Consider the following 20,605-nt stretch of genomic DNA (forward strand, 5'->3'; position numbering starts at 1 on the left):
ATTTTCGAAAGTCACTTGAGAAAAACTAATGGATTATGTGATATGATACTGTAGCCATCAATAAACATTTCTGCTGAATATGACAAAAAAGGCAGAAGAGATCAGATAGTGAAGACAGTATCACAGAAGAAAAATCCACTCAAAGAAATCAGTTTTAAAAGCAGGGTAGAAGTAGGAGCATGGAATTGGACCATGGAAGATAATAAGGGAGTTCACCTCCTAAATTACTTCTAGTCATATTGGTCCCACACAGCTGGAGAACAATCAGGTAGTTATGGCAGTTCTTTATCTGCATTTCTATTCACACCCCAGAAACCTGCAGTCACTTAATACAATAGTGGTGGTGGAAAGGGGAAAAGAACATTATCGTTGCTAAAAAAGAAGCCAGGCCTCTGAAGACATGTTCCTTTTTTAGTTCAAGAATGGATTGGACACTTTTGAAAAGACAATCTTCTAAAACAAGGAAAACAATAATGATATGTCAGCTGTTCTAAGAAAAATGATTCTGACAAAAAAAGTTTCAGTCATGGAAAATAATCTTGAAACCAGATTCTGTTGTTAGATTCATTAAGGGTTTTGGTTCTTTCACTTCTTTCTTTGACAGCAATGTGGAAACCCAAATCCAGCATTCAAACTGCAAAAATGACGTACAAAAATAAATATTGGTGTTGCTGAAAGAAGATATTTTTGAAATAGTAGTATGGCTCAGGCAGACAAAACTCATCTTGAGCCCATTCTTAAGTATTTGTAACACATGGGATACATTTGAGATTTCTTCATAAAGTACCACCAGCATGTTGAAGTGCACTCCAAGTTTGAGCCAACCCCAAAAGCTTTTCTTTTTATGAGCTTCCTGCCAGTTAAAATAATATGTTCTACCACACACATACATGTATATACATCTACACACTGTAATGTATATGAAACTTGTTTTATATATTGGAGTATGGTTTTGCCTAAATTCTTTTAGTATTTTAATACACACTTTTAAAGTTCTTAATATTGGAGTGAAAGTACCCTGGTGGTATATAAAGTTTGTTTTATTCATCAATTTGCTATCTACCCTCACAGAAAAAAAGTAAGTATTCTCTTTGAGGCACCGCATGGCAATTCACAAGTTGTGCCTTCATTTGCTGGCTCTGCCATTGGCTTCATGTATAACTCTTGGTAGAACATTGAATCCTTTTGCTTTGTTAAATGGGCATAAGAATTCTCTGTAGCAGGAGGAGTATCCGAAGGAATGAGACCGGACCACGTACTTAAAAGTATGACCAATCTTGAAGGCAGCTTGTGGCTTTATACAGTAGCTTCTCTCTGCCCCAGCGCTGCTGACATGTCTTCCCACCCACCAGAGGAACATTTTATTGCAGCCCCCTCCTTGCTCTCAAACCCTGCTCCAGTTGGTGGGACTGAGGGCTCTATGTTCCTTGGGTTCACTCTGATTTACCTACTTAGATTAGAAGACCCAGGCCATCATAACCACCTTCTTAGGCGTTAACTTCTGTGAGAAGTAGGCACATAAATTTATTTATGACAGTAAGTCCTTAGGGTATGGGCATAAGTCTGCATGGCGCATAAGGCACTAGGACTATAAAGCAATACTGGAACGGGAGAGAAATAAAGGAACAAGCTTTATAACCAGACTAATTTAAATGTCGTCCTCGGTGGCAGCAAGTAGAATGCAATTCTCATAAAATGAAGGTTGGCTTTATTTTTCCCTCATGTCTCTCTTTATCTCCTTAGCAAATACAATGATGTTGCTGTGTAATAGTAATTTAGTTTAATTTAACAATTTTTAAAGTAGTGTCTAATACACTTCATCATTGAATACCTCTCCCCTCTTTTTTGGTTTCTTCAGTTTTTAACAATGTCAAAAAATAGATATTGCAGTGAATGTCTTACGTTTGAGTATATTGAGGTGCGCTTTACTAATACCTGGTTTTAGCAGCACTATTGCACTAATACCTCTGAAGTGATCTGAGAAGCAGCAAGTCTTTTAGGTTATGATAGAAAACAGACATTCAAGCAATGGAAAATATATATTAATTGGAATAAGCATATTTCCTAACTCTGGGTTTAATATTCCAGCTCTGTTAGAGTCAAATACCAAACTGGGGCACACTCTAAAGATCATGTTGGCAAACAATAAGCGAACGAATAATCCAGAAAGTGAGCCTCGCTTCTGTGGTAATTTTTTGCACGCCCCAGTTTGCTGTTGCTGTCCCACTTTAAAGCTGATTAACTTTTGCAACATTCCTATGGGAAACTCGGCGTAGCCAGGTCACTGAAGTGACTAAACGTATTGGGGTAGCAGTGATGGTAGCAGTGATGGTCACAGCGTCAGAGCCCTTCCTCTGTGTGTTGCCTAGAAAAAAGGTGACACGCCTCAGGCCTCGGGTGCCCTGTTTAAGATACTGGACTGACGAGTTTCTGTGAGGGTTCACCTGGGATACAGGCAGGACTCGCTGTGCTGGGTCAGAGCAAAGGTTGGTCTGGTTGCTTTTCCTGGCCCCAACAAAAAAAAGGCTAAAAGCAGAGGCTGAGGGAGGGCTTGCAGAACAGGCCGAGTGCGTGAGATACTCTCCGACAAGCTCTCCCGGCCTCCCAGCTGGTGGTGTTCCTTTAGGAAGAAGACCGGAGTGGACCCAGAGGGGAGGAGAGATTAGTCTTTTCCGTAGAGCCGCGTGGCCTGCTTCGGGAAGGGGGGCGAGAGGAGTGGGGAGAAGAAAAGCATGCAGCAGCGGCCGTCTGCGGAGGAGAGGGAAGAGTGGGAACGAGCAGCAGCAGGGAGCAGGAGCCTGCTGCTCATGGAGGGAGGCAGCGGGACTGCGGCGAGAGCAGGCAACGACAGGCGGTTTTAGTTCACTGACTTTCTTAGTCACAGCAAACTCTGCCCAGGCCCCTCTGGTGCCCAGAGGGGTTTTTTTCATCTGTTCTAGGGTCTGGCTGGCTGTTCCATGGTCTGTTCCCTGGCCAGACCAGACCAGAGGGGACTGGTAAGAGTTTGTTGGGACTCAGAAAGTCACTGAGTGAATTAAAACCAAGCCCGAAAGCAGGGATTTGCTTGCAGAGTGCGTAGGGGGAGAGTTGGCTATAAGCACTTCCTATTTCTGTTCCCTCTGTCCTAACCACTTCGAGCTTTGTCTATTTACAAAGCAAATTATCCTATTAGGTATTATAATACAAAATGGCTTTTTAGTCATCTTCAATTAGGTTGCTATAAAGAGAAGGTGTGCATAAATCTAACATCAAACTCTGGCTGACTTGTCCCACTGCACACTCATTTGGTTTTTTTATCTTAGGTTTTTATCTTCAGTTCGCTACCGAAGCCCTCATAACAATTTGCAATAGTGTATTAAGCGCTATTATTACTGAAATGTAGCCGTATATAATAATTGCTGTACAGGTCGCACTCGGTAGTAAAAGACATAAGTAAAACGCAGTACTAGATTCTACTCTTAGTTGCACCGGTGAATTTAAACTTATCATTTAGTGGCTCAGAGGAAAGTTCTATTGATTTTTCATATGCCAGATGTCCATGGCAATGTAGAGGCCTTGAATATGCTTGTCTGCTTTCTGGTGTAGATGGCTTAAGGAATATTGAGTCCCCTGCAGCTGTGGGCTGTCACGTATCCCTTGCTAGAGGAGTACCAACCAGCATCCATCAGGGAAGGTTCTCTTTTAACGCTTTCTCTGCTTAGTGCACCCCAGCAGCTGTGGCTCTGAAGGTGCACTCTCCTGACAGGCTTGTCAACAGCTCCGCCGTGCTCTGGGTTCTTCATGCCTGGGGAAACCTAAGCATTTCCGAATTGCCAGTATTCTTTTTAAAAACTGTACTTGCTGGAGAATGAAGCAGGAAGTTGGTTCTAGTAAAGAAAGATTTCTCTTCTAATTTTCACTTGTTATTGGGTTTCCAATTAATTAATAACATAAGTATCTACGCTTAGAGACTTTTCTATTCCAGATTACGTGTAACAATAACAGTTCTTGCTTGGTTGCCCCTTGAGGAAGGTGGGTAACATTCTCATTTCCCCTCTCTGTCTTTTTGTTCTAGGGGGAACTTTCCTCTCATATGGTTTTATTTTCACACCAAAGTTTCTATGAATGTAGCTAATTAAGGCCCTAATCACTGCCTGGAGTCTTATGACCTTCTAGGTGGTCAGAGTACTTTTAAGATTATTAAAACATTTTATGAAATCATGCATCATGAGCATTGTTCACTATGCATTCAAATCTGGACCTTGAGTTCACATTTAGTTAAGCTATGTCTGTACTGCACAGTGTGACCTGCCATACTGCATACGAAAATATGGTTCTTCCAACCGGACCTCATTGTGGCCCACATCTGCATCTGAGAATCTGGGACAAGCCGTTAATAATATGAATGATAATCACATCATACCACCTCGGCTGATGCAAGTAAAGTAGAATTACCCACTGGAGAATCTGAAAATGCCAGTGGACAGTGAAGTTCTTGAGATAGAGTGGCATTAGCCTTCATACTCTACTGTAGCATGCTCGTATCATGCTAGCTATCTCAATTATTGATCTTGACATTAATACTCTGCTCAGAAATACAGTGAGGTCTTTTTTGATCCTTTCAGGACCAAGGATGAAATAAATGCAGCTTTCATGGTCACCACAAGGGCATGTTATAGGCATTTGCATTGTCATTGTCCCTATTCTACCTTAAATACAATATTGTAGAATTCAAAAGGCTTGTCAAAATCTGGTCTGGCCAAGATGAGCTTTCCTCCAAGAATCTTTATACCTTCTGATAAATTTTAATTTGCTTTTTGATTTCTTGTTTCCATTGGGGTGATAATCTGCCAGTTCATTTTGCTGGTTGTTTTGCTGCCTCATGGTTTCTGTCCTTCCTAGGGTCTTATTGTAGGTCTTCCCTGTCTGAGCCTCTGAATTTCCTAATGTTTCAGCTGTGACATAGTCTTTATGGTCACTTGTCTCAACTGCAGCACCTAAGTTCCTTATTTTGGAGAGGTATTTCTTCTCACTCTGTCAAATGCTCTCTTCCCCCTGCCCCCACCCTAGCAACACTTTTCTCCCCTTAACTATTCTATTTCTGTAGTTTCTTCCTCACTCTGGACACAGAAAGACGAAGTGTAGTTCAGGACAGGCTTCAGTCTTGAACTTTTCCTTTTTTCTTTTTTTTTTCCTGGAAATAAACCAGAAAACAAGCAAGAGAAAAACTTCTCTTCCCTTCTCCCTGAGAAAACAAACAGCTCCTTTTTATCTAGGATTGTGCTGTGCTGTTGGCACAGAATTTCATGCTGACTAGTCCTCAGCTGAAGAAAAATTATACTCCAGACCTGCTTCAGTTGCCTAAACAAAGGCATCTAGTGCTGTTTTAGACACCACAGGAACCTGGCCTCCAGCTACTGACTGTCCAGAAGGCCAAAGTTTCTCATAAGTCTTGTGTCATGCCTGACAGCCCCATGATGAAGTTTTGGATACTGTAGGGCACCTCAGATGGTACTGAGCTCCTATATTTAGGCAACTGGATCATTTCCCCAGCAGCACAATTGTTCTGGGATGAAATGAATCACTCTCTGGAAGACGCATCCTCTCCATTGACTAAAGAGGGATCCTAAACTACTTGTTTACATGCCTAGCTTTCAGACAGCTAACCATGGGTGAGAAGAACTACACCCTGAAACTATGTCTGCCCAGCAAAATGGAAGATGACTGTGGCAGATGCCTGCCATGGCTAGCCTGATCTTGGTCCAGGTAAGAACAGCAGGGGAAGATGACATACCACGAGGCTAGCATGTGAAAGCACCTATGCCACTGACCAAGATCTCCTAGAGGACTCATACTCTGGTTATTAGCACATGCTAAAGCTGATACTGTCACATGTTGACAGCTACCATTACCTGTGCTAGCTTAATTAGGCTAACAAAAGTGTGACGGCACATGGTACAACTGTACCTTCATTTTCCTTATTGACCTATTGTACTGGTTTAACTTTCTTCAGCATAACACATTTTGTTTGAATGTCACCCAGTCATCTTTCTCTCCAGAGAAAATGTGGACATATTTAATGATCCATTATTATCTTCAACTTTTTTTTTGCATTTGTTTTTTATTATACTGACTTGCTTTCCCGGTCTATCCATACCACTTTACTTTGGTTCATTCCCTATTAAAACAGTCTAAAGCTTCCTGCAATAAAATTCTCAAAGCATAGTTACTTAAAAAGGTTTTACTACAAGAGTCGCCGCAATTACTCTATCAATATGACAATTGTACGCTGCAGTGTTTGGGATGATTATTGAGAAATTCTGTAGGAATTTTAAATAAGAGTGGTTGGTTTGTTTGTCAGTTTATTATGTCCTCCTTTTATTGCCACAATCACATCTGCAAACAATAATCTTTCTATTTTGTCCTCTGAGCGTTCATTTATGGTTCATGAAAAGCTGCCATTTTATTTCTCTTTTCCCACTGCTCCCATCTTACAAACTTCTCCGTTATTTAGATTGACTTTTCTCTGCCTTGTTTTCACACCCCCGTAGTATACACAATGGTGATTTCTCTAAAAACAGATATTCTTGCACAAATGTTAAGTGTTATAACTGGATTTTAGTCAGAACCCTTCAATGTCATATTCATATGATCTATTTTCATTTACAAAAAGATTTGCAGCGTTAGTAGAATCACAACCTCTGTATTAAGGCATACAGTGGTAAAGAGGACATGCTGAAGAGTGGGTTACACCACCAAAGCTGACAATGGTAAGGGCATATGAACTGGATCCCACTCCATCTTAGAAATTGTTCATTTCCCCTGAACTGCAAATTATTCTGCAATGCTGACACACAAGTGGAAATTCAAAGATCAGGGTATTTTTACATTGCACAGAGAGATGTCAGAGCTTGGATAAATATGTAAAGGTATTAGTGTGAAGACATAGAAGGCCTATGGCCCAACCCTGCTGTTTATCAGAAGTTATACTCAAATTATGTCTCAAATGGAAAGCTGAAACTGAAAACAGATCAGAAACGTGGGGGCATAGAGATGGACTAAAATGAAGTTAGGCTGGGGCATTTTTTTCTGACTTGCTATTATTATTTGTTTAGTAAATTCTGAACAAATTGCAGACTAACATCAATAGGAAAATATTTGTGATTGACTGACACAAACACAATTGCATTGATGGAAACTCTGATTTAACCCTATAAAATAACTCATTTGCAGAAGTCAGAATTTTCAGATGATAAATACCTTCACTCTGTGGCATCCCAGTTTCCTCCCTGTAGTCACTGAACTCATTCTTCTGATTTAGGTCTGCTTGGGGAACGAAAGAAGAAAAGAAAACAGATAAAAATGTATCTGTGACTGCTTAGCTGTTCTTCCTGTAGATTTTACTGGGCATCTTCATTACCTTAGTTTTTAATGTTCAGTATCTCCAAACTATCCTGAGCAGAATCCACAATTTGGAAAAGTTGCTAACATTTAAGCTGTTGTCATCAATGCAATGGATAATTACTGTTTCAGGAGCTGTCAAAGTGTTGTCCTGTCTCTGCTGAGAAGATGCATGAACAACCTTGCTCAGCTAGCCCAGCAACACTTACTGCCACTGTGCTCTCCAGTACAGTGAGACCAGCCAAGATTACATTTTGTTTAATTAGGAAGCTTAGAGGAAGATTTCACTGCAGGGAAGTAAAAGCAGTCACTGAAAACCATGAAGATTATAAGTGAAATGTACATGAAACGAAATTTGGTTTCAAGTTTTATTCATAGTAATTATTCCAGTACTCAAAGACATCTTCAATCAGAAAATAAGAAGTGTAGTTGTTCTTCATGGGCTTACTCTAAATATGCATGGTAGCATGCAAAAAAGGGTTGTTTTTCCTTGTGAAGCCTTGAGCCTCAAGCACACCAATCCCTTACTGTCAGGTGACTCCAGAGATGCCATCCCCACAATGGGACTTGATGGAGAAGTTTTTTAGCTGCCACAGCATATGGAAGCAGACTTCCCAAGTATTTGTGTTTAAAGATCACCTGTAGAGCTAACAAAGTCCCATCTGAAATACACAGGTAAACGCATTTTCTGGAAGGAATGAGCTGCCAAGTGTTTTCTATATCTTGACACTAGTCTTACTCTAACAGCTCAGTTCAACTGCAGAAACACATCACTAGCCCAGCTTTAGGCTGATTTTGCAGCCTAACAAGTTTGGTACGTACTGAATTCCTCCAAATTTTCAGCTTTGACAAGAGCAGGAGGAAAGATAAAGAAGATTTCTTCCCCCTTATGACTTTCTTCGTATCTTTTGGAAAGAAACTAAGATGTTTCCAGTAACTGCCGTTGAAACCGGTTTGTCCATTCTCAGTAACCCTCCAAGAAGGTTATACCTGTGTAACATACTGAAATTAGTAGTCTTGGGGTGGGGGGAGGAGAATAACTTTCCAGATATGTAACCATATTGTTTATCTGATATCTGCCTGCCACCCTTATTTTCAAATGTATTTTGAACCTCTTGAGCAACTTATTCAGAGGAGGCATGCAAGACTCAAAATTCCTACAAACTAAATGTGGGGTTAGGGAGAAAGGCCCAAATTAGTGTCTCCTCTGAGGAAAGGCAGGCAGAATTAACTCCATTCAGCCACAGTTGCATGGCCAGAGACTGTACACAATTTGCCAGCAACCAGACCACATATAAATAGCTCCATATGCAGTCTTTGACTAGCAAAGTGTCCATGGGACAAAAGACAGTTCATAGGAAACTGGTCTTCATTAACTTTGCTGCTCACAGAAGAAATTGCTGTTATAAAGTGGAAGACAAAATTTAGAGAATAGGGAAAAAAACAATAAGAAAGAGCATTATATAGTCTGGCTTCAGAACAATGGTCAAGTTATTAATTTAAAACAGACTGTTCTCAATACTTCATAAACAGATAAAGAAGGAAGAAGGAAACTTGTACTTGAAAAGTAGTGGACCTCTGTCCTAAGATGTTGGTTCAGACGTGCACTTGAATATTCGGATGTCAATCTGTTGGGTCTGGAAATCTCATAAAAACAACATCTTCTTATTACATTTCAAATGCTCTCCATTTCTGGTATTGAACAGCAGAATTGCTGAGACTTGAACATAAAAATTAATGGGCCATGGGAGGAGCTCAATTAATGACACTTGAACTCTTTTAACAGTTTGGTTATTTTCATTGACACATTTTGGATTTTCAAATGTCCTGGTTGAAACAGAAACAGAATCAATTTTTCCTGAAAAGGAGAAAACTCAGCTACACTTTAATGCAACCCAGGTACCATGGACTCACTTTGGAAGTAGTGTTCCACTGAGTTCAATGTAACTGGGGTATGGACCCAGTGTTTTTCCACAACTATTTCAAATTAAGTATCAGGGTGATCTCTTACTTTCAGGCAGCAGATTTTTGAGCAGATAAATCATTAATTTGGGGAGGAGAAGACAAATCTCTGATGAGACTGTTGAAGCCAGCAAGTGATTTTTGTCCGAGTCCAATGGGCTGGGAGTCAAGCACACGTTCCCTCTCTCTCAGGCAGAGGGACTGCAAGAAGCTGCCTCAGCAACTTTAAAATTTTGTTCTGAATGGGAAACCAGGAATGCAAGGAGGCCTCGAAAGAAGACAGGGGACCAAAATGTTCAGGCTGCACTGTCTTCCCTCTCAGAGGACTTTACTTCTAACTGTTGCCAAAAGAGATCTATTTGCAAATGTGTTTTTCCAGATCATTTTGTTACTTTCTTAAAGAAAACAATAAAAAATAAGCATAGTCCTATGACACCAGGTACATAAGTGGGGTGAATCGCCCCTTACATAATTCTTTGTTTTGTGTGAATTCCTCTACTTATTTTATCCACACATATATTTTTATCTATTAATATATTTTTGTTAGGCATCTTGGGGCCGATTTTCAGCTTCTCCATGAGAAGCTCTTACATTATGCATTTCATGTAGTTCATCTATGAAGAAAAGTAGATGATGACTTTGGACTTTGATTATTCAATTTGGGAATACACCTGACACACAAAGCTGTGTTCCACATTTAGTCCCTGAACGATAGGATCTATGGGATTATTCACAAATTTGAAATTAAGCATATGCTTCCACACATTGTTGGATGAGAAAATGGAGTTATGGGTGATCTGTGCCAAGATTCATATTTGTTCTAGCAAGGAAATAAGAGCAAACTACAAAACTTACATCTGGAGGCTAATTTGAGCTTCCTGCACATTCAGGAAAGAAGGATAGGCTTTGACTGAATCCTTTATCTTATTTACTATTAAAGGAATCTATTTAAGGACACAAAATATTTTCCCGGCTTAGATTACTGAAGTTAGCAGAATTTGTTTAAGTCCACTTTGTTTATGACAATTTTATGCATAATAAGATATTGTCAGTAAAAGGAGCAGTTAGTCATACTCAGAATTTAAATTAGCAATCAGAACTCAAAAAAAATTTTTATATCATAGATGTAAAGGCGAGCAAAGTTGTAAAACAGAGCTTTCATTTTCTTTTCTTTAATCCAGAAGTACTTCAATGGAGGAGCCTCTTAATTGTGTTTTAATCAGCTTTTACAAAACATTTCAGGGAAAAAAAGAATATTAACTAAGATGGTGCAAAACAATTATTGGTGAGCATTATGACTAAACACAGTCTTATGAAAATATTACTGAAGGCAGTTTAGTACCTTTCTCCTCTTCTCTTCCCTTCTCTTCCTCCTTTTCAATGTTATTATGTGCCTTATATGTTTCCTAGTCAGTATACTATTGATTAAAAGAATATGAGGTAGTTGTGGTTTGAATCATTGCATTGAGGTAGCGGTTTAAGGAATTATTTTTTTTAATGCATTCCATGTTTTTTCATAATTAAAAGGGAAATGCAAGGAAAAAAGGAAGTTTCAGGCAACCCACAATAAAGACTCATGTTTCTAGCTCTGTAATGGGAGCATTCAGTTAGCTTAGGATGATAATCATGGTATGGTTAACATTAGATCTGGAAATTGTTTTATGTGTTTTTAAGGCATTTTGGTAGCTACTCCCCACCTCTGAAAACCAAGAACATCATGGATCCTGTAAGTCCATCTATCCTGGCCTTTTGTTTAGGGTTAGTAACAGATGTTAGAGTTATATGTAAACTAACTGGTGCAATTAAAATGAAGATTGAGTCACTTGTTTGGGACAAGGGAAAAGGGAATGAAGTTCTGCAAGTTGAACAACTGATTCCAGGGAGCTTCATATAAAGGATGAAGCAAAGTCATCATAGAACAAAGAATGTAATACAGCAGCATCAGCAGTGATGGTGGAATAGAGAGGTTAGTGTCCTATGATTGCTCCATCTTAAATGTCAAATGCAATGCACACGGAAACTTTTCTGCATTCACCAGCACAGATCTAAAAGCAGGAAAAGAAAAAAAAAACAACAAAAACAATTATAAAGAATTTGCGTCAAGGGTGACAACCACATTGCTACTAAGTATGACTCACATCTGCTCTTCTGTAAGATATTTAGGAAGCAATTTTACATGTGTTAAGCACAACAATACTTGTCCAGTGGCTAATATGTGCTTGTACACTTTTTTCAGTGGGTCCAGACCATTCAGTGCTGTTAAGAACTGTGCCCTTACAACAAAGATTGCCAGGATTGTTCTATAATATAGACCAGAGCCAGTCCTCTGTTGAGCAGGAAATGTTATAAATAAAAATGCTATCAAGAAGTTGGCTGATTATTAGTGGATACATTTGAGTGTAGAATGTGCTACAATGAGTGCTTCCTTCATCAACTTATTTTGGTTTATTTCTCATTCTCTAGGTCCTGTCTGGACTTGATCATGCACAATAGAAGTATTGGTCTCACACTTACAAATGAGAGCTTAGGGGACCTGACTGCCAGAATGACCAGTCTCTGGAGAGAGCTGGGAGCATCATTGTGATTTCTCACATGGTTGTACTCAGAATGTCCATATTTTAACTTCTGGACTAAACATCTGCTTATTGAGGAGTAAATATGACCGCAACTGCCTTCAAGAATATTCTTTTTTCACAGGGCTCAACTTTGAAAGCACTGGGATTGGCGACCTGCAAAGTCTTGTCCACTACTTTCTGCCATATTTTTCTTCTACTTGCTGTTTCTGGGCTCAAGGTTTAGGGCTCCAATTACAGCTTGTTACCACATATCAACAGAAAATTCTTGAGTGCACATTTTTAACCCTCGAAGTAAAGCCTTAGGCTATCATTTCACAAGCAACTGAATCAGTTTAGCTGATCACTACAACCAAAGGGACTTACCTTATTCTCTCACAATCTATTCCTCCTTCTCCTTGCCTTTGCCATTCTTCCACCCTGTCCCCTGCCTCAAAACTTCTATAAAAATGTCCCTGAGAAAACTCAACAGCCCTGAGCTGACAGAAAACCATCCACTTATTTTTGTAAGGGCATTTTTTTGCAGTGTTAGTGAGCTAAATCTGCTCACAGTGGGATGTCATGGGTGCTTTTCAGGGCCCAATACTCTCTGACTAGGTTCTGTTACATATTCCACATGGGGAGGGTTTAATGTTTAATACCGAATTTACGTATTTGCAGATACTTGACATTACATGGGATTTTGATTTAGCACAGTGATACAACAATGTACTGAAATTACAATACAAGCACAGTGTAGCAATTGCAACATAGAGTTAAATTAAAATACAGAAGTGACTCCCATTACCCGTGCCTGTATGCTCACTGTCACGACAGTGGGCAACCCCAGTTGCCAGGAAAGAATATGTGGAATATCTATGTTCTCATTATAGGGGTTCGGTGGTCAGTAGCAGTGCTGTGCACAACAAGCACAGGGAGCCCAGAGCAGGGAGAAAGAAAAGGAGTGGAAGGGATTAGGAAGTATAAGCTGCCAAGTCAATTTATCTGGCCTCATGAAATTGCAGCCCTGGTATAACTCACCATCCTTGTGGACTAAATATCTCCTACCCAGTACTGAGAGGTACACAGAATTGTAATCACACACAAATTCTACATTCTCTGTTACTCTACTGTGGTCCAGTATCTGTATTTTCCCTACTATACCATCCCTCACCAATTTCTGGAAATGTGTTCTTGAAATCAGCTTCTGTTGGACAAGGAGGATGGAAACAGATTCTTATTGCCTATTACTAATCTCTGCTGTTCAGATCAATCAGAGGTAGTCCTAAGTCTGATTTTCTGGATACATCCTCATGGAAGATTTCAGAACCACATAAAGACCCCCATGCTAGTGGCAATTAGACCAGCCTACTTCCAACACTAATCTACCTCATGGTGAACAGATCTTTGAAAGATCTAATTTACTCTGCTTTTCAGGTCAATACTCTGTGGAGACCTGAATGCACAATTTCAGCTGCACTGCCAGCTGTGGCCAGTCCAGGGAGTGACATTTTGAGCTGAACAGCAGTACAAAGCACAAACACATCATCAAGCTGGCTCTGACAGAAGTTTTCCATGTTTTCTAACTTCAAAGCAAGACCACTAATATCAGTCTGGAGCGGCAGTTCTAGAGAAACTATGTGGATTTTTGTTAGTTATGGAAAAGATATTATAAAACAAGAAGTTGTTGGCGCAGCTTACCCTCATAAGGACAATCAGAATGGCAGCCTGGAGTCCAAACTCACTGTTTTATGAACCAGAAAAAAAAATCTTTACAGTTGGCTGTAGCCAGAGTTTCATTTACCGCTGGCTTCTGGCAGCATTTTCTACTCACCCCATTTCCATCACTTGCATTTCTTTCCTCAAAAAGGAGAAAAATAAAACTTGGCAAACCCTCAGTTAGCATGCTGGTACCCCCTTTCTCCTCCACCTACTACAGTTACCTGGAAGGGCTCACTGTCAGTACTTGTAAAGAAGTAATGTGCTAACTTTTTGCTTTGCAATATTTTCCCATATTCCCAAATATGGAGTATTTTCTATAAGGAAAGACCTATAAGTCTTAATAGCTTGACCTCAGAGCATTTTAGAAAGGAGCTGTTTATTATTGTCATGAAGTGAAAGGGGAAATGAAGCAGTTTGGACTTTGTCACCCAGCCAATCAATAGTAGAGGAATGTTTTGGACTCCTCTCTTTGCTCAGAGACTGATGCCTTCACCAATTCAAACACTCCTTGACACTGCTTCGTGACTTTTGCTATTCTATAAAAAGATGCAGGGAGTCACAAACAGGATAATAGTGATGTGCCATGGAAACTTCAGTGCATATTTCACTGAAATGAAAACAAGTCACTGTTAAGTGCAGACCCCATAGAGTGTGATAAAATTCCCTAAACAGATGTGTCTGGTGCCATAGGCTCTCCAGGACAGCTACAGGGGCTTGACACACAAGATACAGGATGTATGGGAGGCTTGTGCCTTTCTGGACTAGTATCAGAATGTCATGCAGGGTATGTTGGGGCATCTAAAAAGGCAAAGCACACCCATGTTTAACTAACTGTACTGAGATCATGACTTCTGCCTTTATATTTCAAGGAAGCTGTGAAAGAAAGAGGACATAAAAAAATCTCATGTCAGTGCTTAAATACAGTCCACAACTTATGTCTACAATATGTGCTTTGTATAGCCAACATTTGCCAAGAATTACCTCTGAGGAAAGACAATAATTGTCATAACTAAGATAGCTTTAGGCAAACTCTGACTTTACAATGAGACCCACTGCAACTATACTGCCTCAGGGTTTTGTTTTTGGAGAGGTTTTTTTGGTTTAATTATTAAGTACTCTTTGTACAATAGTGGGAGAAAAATCAAGTTAGGAAATGCCAGTATGTGGGTTGCCCATGCAATCTTAAATCTTCCTCATTTTACAATGAAGGCTTTAATTACATGACCATGGAAGATTTATGTCACAAATCCCTTGCCTCATTGAAGAAAGACTACGTATAACAAACAAGCAAGACAGAGTTCTTACCACATTTTCAAGACACAAGCTTATATGCTTTCTTAAAAATACTGGACTAGAACCTGGGCTTGCTCTGTCATACTTCTCTTCAGTCACACTGGTCGTGATTCACCCAAGAAGGGGCAACAGAGTAGAACTGGATTAAGGTGGCTTGAGAACCTGAATCCTGCCTCTGGCTCTTCAGTTTGATCATTCTTTTCTTCTTCAGTTCTTTTATTAGTAAAAAACCAAAGCAGGAGTGGTAAAGTCTCTGCCAAAATTATGCAGAAATGGAGTGTCACTGAGTAATTGAGTTAATCTAATGGTTTAAAAACACAATTTTAAGTGTCTGTTTAGTGAAGTTTGCAAATTGATCTGCTTTAATGACAAATTAAAGCCTAAAAGCCCTTTTACATGAAGCTGGTGTTATTATGAAACCTCTTCACACACAGCAATGTAATCTTAATTACAACAGATTTTCTAAGAAGTAATGTAACTGGATTTCTCTTGAATATGGTTCTTTGAGGTCATTAAGCTATATGCTAGCATTAGGCATGTACATGCACTGTCTCATTATCACCTTGTGCATCTTTTGCCATCCTGTCTTTACCCACTAATAATTTTGGGTTTGTAGACAGACTATAAAGCTTGTTAAGGCAGACATCAGCCTTCTGTCTTATGTTTGCACAGAAATCAGCCTAAAGGATTGATGACTTTGTTTGTGAGACACCATCACAAATAATAGAAAAACAACCTTCATCATAGTCCATACAGAATTTAATTTGAAACAGGCCTTTCTCCAAAAATACTTGAGCAGGGGGCATCATTATTCAACTTTGATCTGAGTCTGTGCCTGACTCTTCTGCCCACTGAAGCCTTCAAGAGGAATTCTTTAGCAAATGTCTATTGCTTTCCAATGGAACATATCACCTGTTGCTTCTGCCCATACTCTAAAAGACAAATTATGCTGTGCATCTAAAAGAATTGCGTAATTATAAAAGACAATGGTTACTAAAGGACTAATTAGTGTATAAGTACCAATCACAGCTACAAGAAATGGAAAAGAAATTCATTTAAAGGGTTTGTATTCATCCATTCTAGATAAAAGCAGGTGTCGTGATTGCATTGGAACTGATGGCATTAGGCTTGTACAAAGCATAAGAAGCCTTTTGTTGTGATACTGCTAGTTCTGGCATGGGAAGAGCTGCTTATTTACTGAGACCAAAGTCTTCTGAAACTGTGAGAGATTCGCTTCTCCAATTAGATGTGCTTAATTTACTCTCAATGTATTCTTTGTCTGTAAGAAATGACCCATCCATCCAGAAAAACTGTTTCTGTTGTGTAGAGTAAGACTCAACTGAATTTATAATAGGAGATGTTCTGCATCAGTTGTCCAGTGAACCAAAGAACTGCATTGTTTGCCAAGACCTGAGTTCAAGGAGCCTGTGTCCCCCATACAATTGTTGATGGTGTTTTTTGCAACCAAGCGGAGTGGGAAGCTGTATCCTTTGTTCTCCTTCAGGGCATAAGCTGTGCAGATGTATGTTTAGTGGTGCTATTCGCATGTGTATGGACAAAACTGGGGGACATTCCATGGTCCTCCCTGCCCTCAGAAGAACTAAAATGTAACTCCTGGATTATTTTATCTATAAGAAATAGCTACATGTATTATCAGCACCAGCTGTGCTGCAAAGGGACTCAGTCATTGGCACCTCTAAACGGTAGGAACAAAGCAGTTTCTAGTTACTGGTTGTAAGGTACTAGAGCTCTCATCTATGCTCAGATGTCAGACTCTTTCTTTCAGGTATTAAAAACAAAAGCTCCAGACTTCTCTTTCTTCATTCCCCTTTCACCAATCTAATGCTACCACGTAGGCTGAGATTTCTCTGAGCTCTGATTAGAATTTCTCCAGAGGAAATATGTCAGGAAAGCTAGGGATGAATCATCACATAATACTATCAGAAAGCTGTAATTCTTGAGAAAACAGCAAATCTCCTTAGAGGTTCTGTACCCATAAATGATATTTTTGCACTTGTAAACCCAAGGTTTTGACTGGTAAGGCTGAGAAGAATCACATCTACCTTCTCTAGGACATGTCTTGGTCTGGTTTTGCAGTCACCTTTCTCAACAGGAATCTGTGTCTCCTTCTGGTATGTTCTCAAGCTCTATTCAGAAGTGATGATCTAGACCATTTTCTCTGTCTGGTACTTGATATTTGTCTTTCAACCCCCTTCCTGTCTAGGTAGCATTACAGTGACCTGTCTTCCTTAAACAGGAAGGGTTGATTCCAGAGCCTTGGGTGGGGAATTCTGGTACCTGTGTGCAACTCCTAACAAGGCTGAGCAGGAGAGAGCAACTGCTCTGTATATCTCTCCTGCTGGCCCTTTCCGATGCTAAAGTATGGAGCAGTCATGATGTTTTCACCTTACTGTCTGTCCCCATGAAAGCATGATGGTAGCTTGCCTAGAGGTTGGTTTTGAACAGAGCTCATGTGCAGAGATGTATTTTAATGTTTGTTGTTTCCTCAGTGCACACGATCCATATGACGCAGCACCTACAACATATTGATTTGGTACACCAGTTGTTTTGATTTCACACGGTCTCCTGTGCTAGATTTGGCTGGGATACAGTTAATTTTCTTCATAGTAGCTAGTATGGGGCTATGTTTGGATTTCTGATCAAAACAGTGTCAATAATATAGAGAAGTTTTCGTTACTGCTGAGCAGTGCTTACACAGAGTCAAGGCCTTTTCTGCTTCTCACACCACCTCACCAGTGAGCCGGCTGGGGGTGCACAAGAAGCTGGGAGGGGACACAGCCAGGACAGCCCACCCCAACTGACCAAAGGGATATTCCAAACCATATGACATCATGCTCAGCATACAAAGCTGAGGAGAAGAAGAAGGAAGTGGGGGACATTCAGAGCGATGACGTTTGTCTTCCCAAGTAATCACTAATGCGTGATGGAGCCCTGCTTTCCTGGAGATGGCTGAACACCTGCCTGCCGATGGGAAGCAGCGAATTAATTCCTTGTTTTGCTTTGCTTGTGTGCACGGCTTTTGCTTTACCTATTAAACTGTCTTTATCTCAACCTGTGAGTTTTCTCACTTTTACCCTTCTGATTCTGTCCCCACCCCGCCATGGGGGGACTGAGTGAGCAGCTGTGTCATGCTTAGTTGCTGACTGGGGTTGAACCATGACATCTCTTTAATGCTGGTGAAAACCACAAGAAGACCCTTATGGCATAAATCCATAGAGGGGATGAGTGCTATGAGCTACACCAGAGATGAGCCGAACAGCTAATGAGTCGTTGCGAGATGAAAATGTCCATTCGCAGAAGTTGGCCTGCTGTTCCCCATTAATTTCACATAGAAACAGGTCTCTCTTCTTCTTGACTCCTTTTTGCATATTGTTCTCCTACTCAATTATACAAGTTAAAGCATCTTCTAGGAAGATGTTTTGGTCTCTTCTCCCTAGTAACTAGCGACAGAATGAGAGGAAATGGCCTCAAGTTCTGCCAAGGGAGGTTTAGATTGGGTATTAGGAAAAATTTCTTTACGGAGAGGTTGGTCAAACATTGGAACAGGCTGCCCAGGGAGGTGGTGGAGTCACCATCACTGGAAGTGTTCAAAAAACATGTGGACATGGCACTTCAGGGTATGGTTTAGTGGGCATGGTGGTGTTGCATTGATGGTTGGACTTGATGGTTGTAAAGGTCTTTTCCAACCTTAATGATTCTGTGGTTCTGTGATCCTGTGAATGTCACACTTGATTATCAAACTTGACGGACATTTAAATCAAAAAACCTTGGTCTGGCCAAAATTTTATTATACAGTTTATTGCAGTCATTAAAAATTATCTATGTACCAAAAAGTGCCAGCCTTCAAGATAATTAGATATTTTAAGTGTTTCCTCTGTTACTTGGATTGGTCAAGGAATAATTAACACAGGCCCTAATTCCCTCCTCTGTGTCAAAAAGATATAATGAGGTTGTTTCTATGCATTTGATATACTTATTCATTTTTGACAATGTCTTTGATTATAAACGAAAAAAAAAAATCCTGTCACATTATGAAACAATAAGATAGCAACTTTAATCTGCACCAGATATCGAGCCATTTTTCAGAATAGTTGTCTGACTTTTTCTCTCACTCATATGACCATTATTTCCTGAAAAGTCGTTCTCTCATTGAAAAAATAATTATACATTGAGAGTGCATTTTAAACACCAAATATACTTTTCAGCATGCATCTTAGTGATCTACAGTATATCCAAGAAGTTCAGAATACTCCAGGAGTCTCCTCACTGAATTAGTTGAGTTAGGCACACTAAGAAAAACATACGTGTTTCTGCTTGTCATGTAAGCTTTGCTGGACAAATGACATTATAAGTTTAATGTTAAAAATTAATATGGAGTCAGATCAGTTCATAGAAGGAGATAGATGATCTCTGAGCCCTTCATTACAGTTGTGATCTTGATCATGTTCTCACAGGCACAAAAGTAATTTTTTCATATCTGTTCTTACCTGGAGCTGATTATCAGATCAGAATTGGAATCTAATTATGGAGAATGTGATGCAACGTATCACAGTAGCTATGAATTAACATCAAAACTGAGGTTGAATGAACCTAGAAGAACAATTTATCTGGGCCTGTCATCACAGTGGATGTCCAGGCCCATCATAACTCAAAGACACATCCACATTCTTCTTGTTTCTTGTTTTTTTCTTGTTTCTTGTTCTATGCTTATTTCTTGTTCTTTTGCAAGAAGCAGTCCCCAAATCTGTGGGAACACTAGAGGTGAAATCTTCTTAATCTGATGTTGACTTTAAAGTTTATGTGGGAATCCAGGATTACACCAACCCCCCAAAATTATATTTATGAAGACACAAGGAAATTATATAGATTTCATTTTCAGCTCGAGCTCGATTAAAATGGAAAAGTCTACAAACTGTTCTTTTACAGCAAATATGTTTTGGCTGTCAAAATATAAAAGCTAAAACATTCTTGCCCTGAGGAGAACATATGACAATATGGGGACTTCCATCCAAAATTTCCCCATTTATACACTGAGGAACTGTAATCCTCATGTGTAAGTGCTGATATTCAGAAATACTGCTCTTTCATGTACTCAGAAGTAAAACTGCACTCCCACAGCTTGCTTCTCTATTTCTTTCTCTTCCCACCCTTCTCACAGCATGAAAGCAGCTCTGGAGAGAGCCTCTCTGTCAAGTTCTAAAAGCAACCTCAAAGAAGTGAAACAACAGGCCAAAACATATTGTCACATCTGCCATAGCTTTTTTTTCTTTTTTATAACAATAACTAATGGCATATTTCTGTCTCCCTTCAGAGGCTCTTTTACTTATTGCTCAGTCAAGTCATAACTGTTTGTGCTGAAGGATGACAGCACACCCATCTTCTCCACTCAAATGATGAGAAGCAACATGTTGCTTTTCTAACTAACTTCTCTTTAAGTGCTTGAACTCACCTTCAGTTAACCAATATTAAGCCTAGAAAAAGGCAGAGGAGGGAAGGCTGTTGGTTGATCACTTAACTTTGAACAAAGGGAAACATTACTGTCTTGTGAACAATAATTCCCTGATTTTCTGTGCTGAAGAGACACTGCTCTGTGAAGAATCATTCTTGTCTAAATAAAATGACCTTTATTGATTTAATGTAAAACCCTTTATTGTCTCAGCTAAAGTAAATCGAAT

The sequence above is a fragment of the Phaethon aethereus genome (assembly GCF_964289735.1).
Source record: "Phaethon aethereus genome assembly, chromosome: 3".
Lineage (NCBI taxonomy): Eukaryota > Metazoa > Chordata > Aves > Phaethontiformes > Phaethontidae > Phaethon > Phaethon aethereus.